Genomic DNA, 12214 nt, shown 5'->3' with positions numbered 1-12214 from the left:
TTGTTTGTTGTTTCCCTGTTCCACCTCCGGCTTCAGCACGCCTTTGAGCCGTCTGCCATCGGCGTGGCTGAGGTTTGGGGCAGTGGGATATACCCGCAGCTAGTGGCTGGTTTAGAAGTCGGAGGAGTGGCGCCGTTTTGTGCTGTCTGCCATAACCGCTGTTCCACTCCTCCCGGTTGGCTTCTGGGGTATAGCCACGGTTGGTGACACTGGATGTGCTTCCAGTTTCCACTGCGCCAAGGGGGTGGGGTTGGGGTTGTTTTGTTTGTATGTTTTTTTTTCTCCTTTTGTTTTTCCCCCCAGTTTTCGCCCTCAGGGTTTGACTGTGGTGTCCTCTGGGGGGGAAAGGGCTGTGGGTCCATCTAGCCATAGACGGCCGGGGCTGGGTCCATTGGTCATGAGGGGAGGCGTCTCCTGGGGTTGATGGAATGGTCCTCTGGGAGGCGCTGGGAGTCCCCGTGGGTGACGTTGGATCCCAGAGGGACCTCGGCTGTGGTTATTACTCCTGGAGCTGGCGGGTTGTCCTCTGGGGGGTGTTGGTCCCTACATGTCGTTGGGGGGTGTTAGCAGTTTTATTTGCAAACTTAAGTTTGGGTTGTTTTTCTTTCTCCCCTTCCCGGGGTTTGATGGAACGGGCCTCTGGGGAGGGGGGGGGTGTTTTGGTTGTTTGTGTTTGTCTTTTTTGTTTTATGACTAATCAGACTGTGAACATGGTTGGACAAAGGCTGACCGCACAGGTTCAAGAACTCCTGGCCACACCTGTGCTAATTGACTGATAGAAACAAGGGCAAAGATGCAGCCAGAGGAGAAGACACCTACCGTTCTGTAGATGAGGATTCTGTTGGAAGATGAATGCGGATACGGTTTCCAGCCATGGTCCCTGGAGGGGGGTGTTTCTCCTGGGCCAGGTTTGTGTGGTCGCCGGGAGGCTTCCCGTGAGGGTGGGGTACTGTTGTATGGCTGGGGGGCCTGGCTGCCTTTTTGTTTCTGTCTTTTGTTTTTCCTTCCAGGTGGCTTGCATTTGGGACTGAGTGGCTGTGTAGCTGAGTTATCAGGACCTCACCCTGATCACCTGCGGCTCGTCAGGACTCACAGCTGTGGTGCATCTTCATGGATTGGAACATGGTGGCATTTAAGACTGGAGTACACAGTGTAATTGATAATACGGTAATTGATAATATATAATTGATAATATAATTGATAATATATTTACAAACAGAACAGATGAAATTATCAAGAATGGGATCTTCATGACAGATATTAGTGACCATTTACCAATTTTTTCAATATTTAAATATAAAAATAGGTACAACAAAAAAACTGATATAAACTTTAAAAGAGATAAGTCAGTAAAAGCCTTAGAGGCATTAAAATATGACCTTAAAAATCAAAACTGGGAAGAAGTTTATGTCAGTGATGTTAATGTAGATGTTAAATTGTAAATTAATTGAAATTAGTAAGAAAAGAGTAAATAAACCATGGCTGACAAAGGGAATAAAAAATGCTTGTGCAAAGAAAAACTATTTATACAGGTGCTTTTTAAAATTGCAAACAAAGGAATCAGAACATAAATACAAAAAATATAAAAATAAACTATTAACAATAATTAGGAAACAAAAAAAAGATTATTACAGTGAAAAACTAAATAAGAGTAAAGATAATATGAGGGTAACATGGGGAATTATAAAAAGTGTGATTGATAGTGATGGAACGAAAGAAACTATTCCAAATTACTTTGTTAAGGAAAATAAAGAGATATATGATATAAAAGAAGTTGCAAATGGGTTTAATGATTATTTTTCAAATGTAGGGTCAAGTCTGGTGGGAAATAAACCAATAATAGAAGATAAATTATGTACATTGGTAAATACGGTCAATAGTATTTTCCTGGACAATGTGGAAAAAGATGAAATAAGAAATATTGTAAAAAACTGTGTAAGCAAAAGATCAACTGACCATGAAGATTTAGACATGATGACTGTAAAAAGTATAATAGAAATTGTTATTGAACCATTTACTTATATTTGTAATCTGTCTCTGTCAACTGGGGTTTTTCCAGATGAAATGAAAATTGCTAAGGTAGTCCCATTATATAAAAATGGAGACAAACATAATTTTTCTAATTACAGGCCAGTATCATTGCTTCCACAGTTTTCTAAAATTATGGAAAAAGTTTTTGTAACAAGATTGGATACATTTATTGAGAAACATCATATTTTAAATAATGCTCAGTATGGATTCAGAACAAAACATTCGACAGCTATGGCAATTATGGAACTAATAGAGAAAATATCAACAACAATAGATATTAAGGATTATTTTGTAAGTATTTTTATTGACCTGAAAAAGGCTTTTGATGTTAATAGACCACTCAAGATTGCTCCACAAGTTACAACAATATGGAATAAGAGGTGTTGCACATCAGTGGGTAAAAAGCTACTTAGAAAATAGAAAACAGTTTGTTCAGATAAATAATACCAAATCAGAATTGTGTAACATTATTTATGGAGTACCACAAGGATTGGTACTTGGACCCAAACTGTTTATTTTGTATATCAATGATTTTGTGAATGTATCCAATGTGCTTGGCAGCATTTTATTTGCTGATGATACAACGCTGTTTTACTCTGGATCAGATATACAGGAAGTAGCACTAGTGATAAATACAGAGTTGGAAAAAGTTAAACATTGGTTTGATATAAACAGATTGTCACTAAATATTAATAAGACAAATTTCATATTGTTTAATGATAGAGCGAAAAAAAATAATGTGTCATTACAAATAGATGGAATGGATATACAAAGGGTAAAAGAAATGAAATTTTTAGGAGTCATGATTGATGAAGATCTTACATGGAAGTCACACATAAATTACATAAAAGGAAAAATAGCGAAAGCCATTGCTGTTTTGCATAAAGTAAAATATTCATTAAATAGTTATGGTTTATTAACATTGTACAATTCATTGATTGTCCCATATTTAACTTACTGTGTAGAAATCTGGGGATCAACATATACAACCTATATACAACCTTTATTTATTTTGCAGAAAAGAGCTTTAAAAGTGATTAGTAACAGTGGTTTTAGAGATCCATCTAATCCATTGTTTATTAAGTATAGGGTACTTAAATTTCATGATTTAGTCGATTTGAAAATATTACAAACGATGTACCAAGTTAATAAAAATACTTTACCAACAAACATTCAAAATATGTTTGAAAAAATAGTAAGTAGTTATAAATTGAAAGGAATAGAAGTCTTTAAAAAAACAAGATTTAGAACCAAAGTAAAGGAAAGGAGTATTGCAGTAAATGGTGTCAAATTATGGAACAATCTTAATAAAGAAATTAAAGAATTAAGGTTGCTTAAATTATTTAAAAAACATATTAAATTAGATGTATTAAGTAAGTATGAAACTATGAAGTAAGTCAGTGGGCTGCAAGAAAGTAAAAAAAAAAAAAAGTAAACTGTTAATAATGTTTGGAGTGTCTTAAGTTTAAATGTAACCTGTCAGTGATGTAATCTATTAATTAATGGTCATAATTATGAAATGGGTCAGTGGTATGTGACAAGTTAAAGAAATGCAATCTGTTAAATAATGTTGACTATGATGCTGTATATTGAAAGATTGTATTGTTAAAAGGGGCAGAAATCATAAGACTTGTTATTTTTTCTGCTCCTTTTCATTCTGGTATTGTGGTGCTTTTGTTTTTTGCTTTTCTGTTTTTCTTTTAAATGAATGAAATAAATATTAAAGAAAAAAAAAAGAAAAAGTCTGTGGGTCAAAGGGCCTACTTATATCGTGCCCCAGTCTTATCGAATGGTCTCTCAGTGTCGATAAGACAGTCTGATACGGTCGAGACATTCAACTCAAGACTCAAGACATATTTCTTTCATCAGTGCTTTGGTTAGCATAGTGTGTTGCATCCTTTTTAAATGTTGTTCTTTTATTCTTTTATTTTTTGATCTTTTAATTGTGCTTTTTAAATTTGTTGTTTTTAATTTATTTGAAATTGTTCTTGAACTGTTTTATGTGAAGCACCTTGGGGCGACACTGTCGTGATTTGGCGCTTTTATAAATTGAATAAGGTAAATTGAAATTGTTCACAGCAGAACAATGCTGCCAGTTTGGGTGATTTTGTATTTTATTTTGCTGACTGAAGGCAGTTTTTGAACAGCCTTTGGGTTGGAAATCATCAGCTGTATGTGGCAACATTGCAGCAAGGCTGCAGATTCATAGTCACATGATCTCTCGCTAGCTGTGTCACAGCAACACAGGTTAACAGTATGAGTGACGTTAAAAAAATTAGGGAAAAAGGAAACATGCACCTGCAACCCTGCAAGCTTTAGATTTAGTTACCTGACATGACTCAGACTCACTAGCATAGGTGGTTTGGATTAGAAAACATGAATGTCGCTTAGAAAAATTACGTTGATCATTTTCTCAGCTTTTTATCATCCAATATACACATATGACCTATCAGATTTGTCCGTAACATTCCTAGGATACTAATAAAAATTCATATTATTACCATTTTCAAGTTCAATTCTCTTATATTAATGTTATTTGCTGTATACATGCCCAGAAATGGTACAGAAGTGAGTGATCAACATTATTACACAAAATAAATTAACAATGAATAATGCAGATGTTTCAGTCGGAAACATCTTCAACAAGTTTTCCCACCTACAAAGAATGTAAAGGTCTGTAATTTTTATTGTCCGTGCATTTCAACTGTGAAAGAAAGAATCTAAAAAAAAAAATCAGATTGTATGACTTTTAACAGACCTTAATATTTTGTAGAGAAACCTTTGATTGCAATTACAGAGATCAGATGTTTCCTGTAAGTTCTTGAACATGTTTGCACAGACTGCAGCAAGGATTCTGGTCCACTCCTCCATACAGATCTTCTCCAGATCTTTGAGGTTTCGAGTTTCAGCTCCCTCCAAAGATTTTCTATTGAGTTCAGGTCTGGAGACTGGCTAGGCCACTCCAGGACCTTGAAATGGTTCTTACGGAGCCACTCCTTAGTTGCCCTGGCTGTGTGTTTCGGGGCTTTGTCATGCTGGAAGACCTAGCTACAACCTATCTAACCCTAACCCTGCCTGTGTGTTAACGCAGCATAAAGAAAAACTAACAGGTCTGTGAGAGCCATGATTCTTGCTGGTTGGTAGGTGATCAAATACTTATTTCATGCAATAGAATGCAAATTAATTAATTAAAAATCATACAATGAGATTTTTTTGATTTTTGACTTTTTTTTAGATTCTGTCTCTCACAGTTGAAGTGTACCTACAATAAAAATTACAGACCTTTCCATTCTTAGTAGGTGGGAAAACTTGGAAAGCCGACAGTTGATCAAATACTTAATTTGCCTCACTATAGAAACCAGATCGCGCTTTGCAATGATTACATTACCCCATATACCTGCAGCACACTCCACAGGACATATCGAGGGACCCAGTCGTACACCCTTTCAAAGTCCACCAAACACATGTAGACTGGTTGGTCATACCTGCAAGCCCATTTTCATATCCTTTGTTATGTGGGCCGCCCGTAGAGGAGGTACTGCTGACCAACGCCAGAGGGCGCCCTGCCTGTAGTTGGGTTTCAGGCACCAGAGGGCGCAGTCACCACCCAGGAGCCAGGACTACCAGCTGTCAGAAATCATCTCATCACCATCCCATCCCATATAAGACTGGAGGAGACACCACATCTCTGCCGAGATATCAGTTTACCACTCAGGTAAAATTCTCAGCCTTGTCTGTGCTGAACGCACTTATCATTGTCTTTTGAAAACCTTTGCAGGAGTACCAGTTATCTTCAGTCAGCTGGGAGCTGGGTTTTGGACGTAGAAGAGTGACGGACTTCACTCCTCTTTCCAAACCAGAGAAGTAACAGTTGGTCTCTGCACGTTTCTGTGTTTTTGTGTCGGAGGTGGAGATTCTCCCACAAAAGGAACTGAACTGAATTGCTGATTGTTCTGCTGGGTGTGCACACACCCACCATTAACCTGTCTTCTGTTCCTGCCAGCAGTACCGGATCTGACAGCTGAAGTAGAGGCCACCTGGGGACTCGGGACTTGGCGGCTTCAGTTTGCTGCAGGTCTTCGTTGGCGGCGGAATCTTGTGGGCCCCGGCTCTTCTCTGGATAGGCGTCTCCTACCCTCGGACCTGCCCACACGTCACCTGTTGACTTTTGTAATTGACTGTCTAAAAATAGTATTCGACCTGTTGTGCACATTTGCCACAATAAATTGTATTTATTTGATTACCCATTGACCGTTCATTTGCACCCCCTGTTGTGGGTCCGTGTCATTACACTTCCCCAACAGGATATCTCGGCCAACGTCATGGATCCCGAGGGGCGTCAACCACCAGTTGAACAGCCAATGGAAGAGCAGGGTGCACAGGCGTCTGCAGGAGGCGTGATTGGTGAGTTGCAGCAAATCCTCACCGACTTTACTGCTCGGTTGGATCTAATGACGAGCATTCCGACCGAGCGCTCGTCTTTTCACAGCGTCCCGTGATGTACGAGTGGGACGCCAGCAGGGTGGCTTATGTAATTAATTTGCTTCGAGGCGAGGCACGCGACTGGGCTACGGCGCTCTGGGAGCAGAATTCACGGCTCCTTACCTCTTATACTGGGTTTGTGAGGGATTTCAGAAGTCTTTGATCACCCAAACAGAGGCGAGACTGCTTCTACGACGCTACTGTCAATGAGACAGGGGCGTCAGAGTGCAGCTGAGTATGCGGTCGACTTCCGCATAGCGGCTGCGAGGTCCGGCTGGAATACCGCTGCACTCCGCGCCGCCTTCGTAAACGGACTGTCGTCAGTCCTGAAGGAGCATCTGGTGGCTAAGGATGAGCCACGGGATTTAGATGGGCTTATAGATCTGGTTATACGGTTAGACAACTGATTGGAAGAACATCGACGGGAGCGAGACGAAGGACGTGGCCGGGCACGCGCCGCCCCTCTCCCTTCCCGTTCCGAAGCAGCCCCGCCTTCCCTACGCTCTAGAGCCCGAATGCTCCATGTGACAACAGCTCCCCCTGCTGATGAAGCTATGGACACGAGCAGGGCCAAAATAAAATTAGAAAACAGACAGAGGAGGCTGGCCCGCGGAGAGTGCTTTTTCTGCGGCTCTAACGAGCATCTGCAGAAACAATGCCCCAAGCGGTCAAACACCAGTGCTCACTCTTAGAAACTGGGCTAAGGGTGGGCCATAACACACACGCGGGTACTGCACGTAAATCCGCACGCATCCTAGTTGTGATCCTCTGTGGGGATTTAACCCTTCAAGCCCCAGCACTGATTGACACGGGGTCGGAAGGGAATCTGCTTGATATCAGATGGGCTACAGAAGTAGGGCTCCCTCTAGTGGCTCTTCCTTCACCAGTGAGAGTATGGGCACTAGATGGCACCCTTCTTCCATAATCACCACACCAGACACAGCCCTTAACACTGATGTGCGGGGAGGAGATTGTGTTTTTGTGACACCTTCTACCTCCAGACGTAATTTTGGGCTATCCATGGATTAGTAGCACAATCCCCAGATCGACTTGGCCGTCTGGGGTGTGGCTCAATGGAGCGAAACCTGCCACTGGGAGTGTTTACGATCCTCGGTTCCACCTGGTGTGACTGCTAAAGAGGGGTTCGAGTCCACCCCAATCTCACGACGATGCCTGTTGAGTACCATGATCTTGCTGACGTTTTCAGCAAGATCTGGCACTCACTCCCGCATCGACCGTACGATTGTGCCATTGATTAATCCCGGGTGCGAGTATCCGTTCCAGTAAACTGTACAACCTCTCACGCCCCGAGCGGAGAATCAATGGAGACCTACATCCGGGACTCATTAGCTGCGGGTTGATCTGGAACTCCACCTCCCGATGGGTGCAGGTTTCTTTTTTGTGGGCAAGAAAGACGGCGGACTCCGTCCATGCATTGATTACAGAGGGCTGAACGAGATCACGGTTCGCAACCGATACCCATTGCCCCTGTTGGATTCAGTGTTCACGCCCCTGCATGGAGCCAAAATATTCACTAAATTGGATCTTAGGAATGCGTATCACCTGGTTCGGATCCGGAAGGGAGACGAATGGAAGACGGCAATTAACACCCCGTTAGGTCACTTTGAGTACCTGGTCATGCCGTTCGGCCTCACTAATGCCCCCGCGACGTTCCAAGCATTAGTAAATGACGTCTTGCGGGACTTCCTGCATCGGTTCATCTTCGTATACCTAGACGATATCCTCATCTTCTCCCCGGATCCTGAGACCCATGTTAGGCATGTACGTCAGGTCCTGCAGCGTTTGTTGGAGAACTGGCTGTTTGTGAAGGGCGAGAAGTGCGAGTTCCACCGTACTTCTTTGTCCTTCCTGGGGTTCATAATCTCCTCCAACTCCGTCGCCCCTGATCCGAGCCAAGGTAGCAGCAGTGAGAGATTGGCCCCAACCGGCAAGCCGTAGGAAGCTGCAACAGTTCCTTGGCTTCGCTAATTTCTATCGGAGGTTTATTAAGGGCTATAGTCAGGTTGTTGGTCCCCTTACAGCCCTGACCTCCACAAAAGTTCCCTTCACCTGGTCGGATCGGTGTGAAGCCACGTTTAGGGAGTTGAAACGCCGGTTCTCTACTACGCCAGTTCTGGTGCAGCCTGATCCTAGCCGCCAGTTTGTTGTGGAAGTAGATGCCTCTGACTCAGGGATAGGAGCTGTGCTGTCCCAGAGCGGGGAGTCTGATAAAGTACTCCACCCCGTGCCTATTTCTCCCGCAGGTTGACCCCAGCAGAGCGGAATTATGACGTCGGCAATCGGGAGCTCCTGGCGGTGAAGGAGGCCCTGGAGGAGTGGAGACACTTGTTGGAGGGAGCTGTGGTTCCATTCACGGTCTTCACCGACCATCGGAACCTGGAGTATATCTGGACCGCTAAGCGTCTGAACCCCAGGCAAGCCCGTTTGTCTCTTTTTTTGGCCGTTTTGACTTTAGGATCACCTATCGCCCCAGGACTAAGAACCAGCGGTCGGACGCACTGTCCCGGGTGCATGAAGAGGAAGTCAGAGCGTAGCTGTCGGATCCACCAGAAAACATCATCCCGGAGTCCACTATCGTCGCCACACTGACGTGGGACGTGGAGAACATCGTCAGGGAGGCCCTGACGCGTCACCCGGACCCCGGCGGTGGACCACCTAACCGTTTGTATGTCCCACCAGACGCTAGGACTGCAGTTTTGGACTTCTGCCACGGTTCCAGGCTCACCTGCCATCCAGGGGTGTGGAGGACCGTGGCAGTCGTTCGGCAGTGGTTCTGGTGGGCGTCTTTGGAAGCCGATGTCCGGAAGTATGTCCGGGCCTGTACTACCTGTGCCAGGGGCAAGGCAGTCCACCAACCGGAGAAGGGACTCATCCAGCCTCTGCCTGTGCCTCATCGCCCCTGGTCCCATATCAGCCTGGACTTCGTCACGGGTCTCCCTGCGTCCCAGGGTATGACAACCATCTTGATGATAGTGGACCGGTTCTCCAAGGCGGCCCACTTCGTGGCCCTCCCGAAGCTCCCGTCGGCCCAGGAGACTGCAGACCTCCTGGTCCACCACGTCATACGTCTGCATGGTATCCCTACGAACATCGTCTCGGATTGTGTTCCTCAGTTCTCCTCGCAAGTCTGGAGGTGTTTCTGCAGGGAACTGGGGGCCACCATGAGCCTTTCGTCCGGGTACCACCCACAGACCAACAGACAAGCAGAGCGGGCTAATCAAGAGCTGGAACAGGCCCTGCGGTGTATGACCTCCGCGCACCCGATGGCCTGGAGTCAACATCTGGCCTGGATCGAGTACGCTCATAACAGTCAGGTTTCCTCAGCAACCGGCCTCTCCCCCGTTTTGAGGCGTGTTTGGGGTACCAGCCCCTATTGTTTCCCGGCGGTGGAGGGAGAGGTCGGGGTTCCCCTCGGTCCAGGCCCACCTCAGAGGTGCCGTCGGGTGGTGGCGTACAGCCCGCTCTGCCCTGCTGAAAGCCCGGACGAGGGCGAAGAGCCATGCAGGACCGCCGACGTGACCCGGCCCCGGAATATCAGCCCGGGCAGGAGGTCTGGCTGTCAACAAAGAACGTTCCTCTCAACACGTAGTCGCAAAAGCTGATGGACAGATATATCGGACCATTTCGGATCACAAAATCATCAGTCCAGCCGCAAGTGAAGCTGAAAACTCCCGGCTTCACTGCGGATCCATCCTGTTTTCATGTCTCCAAGATCAAACCATACCACACCTCGGACCTTTGCACCCCCGGACCTGCGCCTCCTCCTGCCCGCATCATCGACGGCGAGCCTGCGTGGACTGTCCGCAGGCTCCTGGATGTTCGCCGGAAGGGGGTCGGGGTCTCCAGTATCTGGTGGACTGGGAGGGTTATGGAACCTGAAGAACGCTCCTGGGTGAAGAGGAGCTTCATCCTGGACCCGGGCCCTCCTGGCCGAGTTCTACCAGCGACACCCCGACAAGCCGGGTCGGGCACCAGGAGGCGCCCATTGAGGGGGGGGGGGGTCCTGTTATGTGGGCCGCCCGAAGAGGAGGTACTGCTGGCCAATGCCAGAGGGGCGCCCTGGCCTGTAGTCGGGTTTCAGGCACCAGAGGGCGCAGTCACCACCCAGGAGCCAGGACGACCAGCTGTCAGAAATCATCTCATCACCATCCCATCCCATATAAGACTGGAGGAGACACCACATCTCTGCAGAGATATCAGTTTACCACTCAGGTAAAACTCTCAGCCGTGTCTGTGCTGAACGCACGTATCATTGTCTTTTGAAAACCTTTGCAGGAAGTACCAGTTATCTTCAGTCAGCTGGGAGCTGGGTTTTGGACATAGAAGAGTGACGGACTTCACTCCTCTTTCCAAACCAGAGAAGTAACAGTTGTCTCTGCACGTTCGTTTCTGTGTTTTTGTGTCGGAGGTGGAGATTCTCCCACAAAAGGAACTGAACTGAATTGCTGATTGTTCTGCTGGGTGTGCACACACCCACCATTAACCTGTCCGTCTGTTCCCTGCCGAGCAGTACCGGATCTGACAGCTGAAGTAGAGGCACACTGGGGACTCGGGAACTTGGCGGCTTCGTTTGCTGCAGGTCTTCATTGGCGGCGGAACCTTGTGGGCCCCGGCTCTTCTCTGGATAGGGTCTCTCCTACCCTCAGGACCTGCCCACACGTCACCTGTTGACTTTTGTAATTGACTGTCTAAAAATAGTATTCGACCTGTTGTGCACATTTGCCACAATAAATTGTATTTATTTGACTACCCATTGACCGTTCATTTGCGCCCCCTGTTGTGGGTCCGTGTCATTACACTTCCCCAACGTCCTTGGGAGGGTAAAGAACTGGTCCAATATTCTATCGCCAGGATCGAACCCCCATTGCTACCCCTGAATCTGAGTCTGCTCTCTAGTGCTTGGATTAGGCTTTTGTAGGAAGGCTGAGAAGTGTGATTCCTCTATAAGTGGAACACATTCTCCACATCCCTTTTTTTAAAAGACGGTGACCATCACTTCATTTTGCCAATCCAGAGGTACTGTCCCCAATTCCGCGATACATTGTATCTGTGTATCAGCCATGGCAGCCCAACAACATCCAGGGACTTCAGTATCTCAGGTGGAGTCTTGTCCACTATTGGTAACTTGCCACTGAGTTAATTTGTTTTTTTTTATTACCTCACTGCCTTCTGCTACAGAGTATGGCACCAGATCCATCTGAGTCTACTTATTACTAGGTGTAATCATTTGACAACTCTACCCCTCTCGTCACTTCGAATGTCCAAGCACACGGTTGCAGGTCTGCTGACACAATTACAAAACTGTTGACCTTTGGCGGAGAGTACTCTGCTATGAAGTGTACTCTTAAAAACCCTTGTGCTTTGTTGCTGAACGTATGTACAGTGTCCACATATGCCACAGCTCTGCTTGACTTCAGTGAGCTTAGCAAAAGGGTGACTGAGTGTAGGGACTTGTTCTTGTTTAATTTTCACTCTTAAATAAACTTTGTTTGAATAAAGTTCTTCTTGTTGAAACTTTTTAAATGTATGTAATTATTTTAAACCATGTGGTGCATGTGTAAATACGTGCAGCAAATGTCCCTACACCAGGAATTAATTCATGGACATTCTCATACAGTAGTGTTCAGAATAATAGTAGTACTATGTGACTAAAAAGATTAATCAAGGTTTTGAGTATATT

The 12214-nt window shown here is 45.5% G+C and overlaps 1 protein-coding gene across 1 annotated transcript in view; it reads left to right on the top strand.

The window, feature by feature from the left end:
- cfap74 (cilia and flagella associated protein 74) overlaps nt 1-12214 on the top strand; it is a 434220-nt gene that overhangs the window by 147479 nt on the left and 274527 nt on the right.

The sequence above is a fragment of the Thalassophryne amazonica genome, chromosome 6, assembly GCF_902500255.1.
Source record: "Thalassophryne amazonica chromosome 6, fThaAma1.1, whole genome shotgun sequence".
Classification (NCBI taxonomy): domain Eukaryota; kingdom Metazoa; phylum Chordata; class Actinopteri; order Batrachoidiformes; family Batrachoididae; genus Thalassophryne; species Thalassophryne amazonica.
This window is presented reverse-complemented; position numbering and strand designations above follow the sequence as displayed.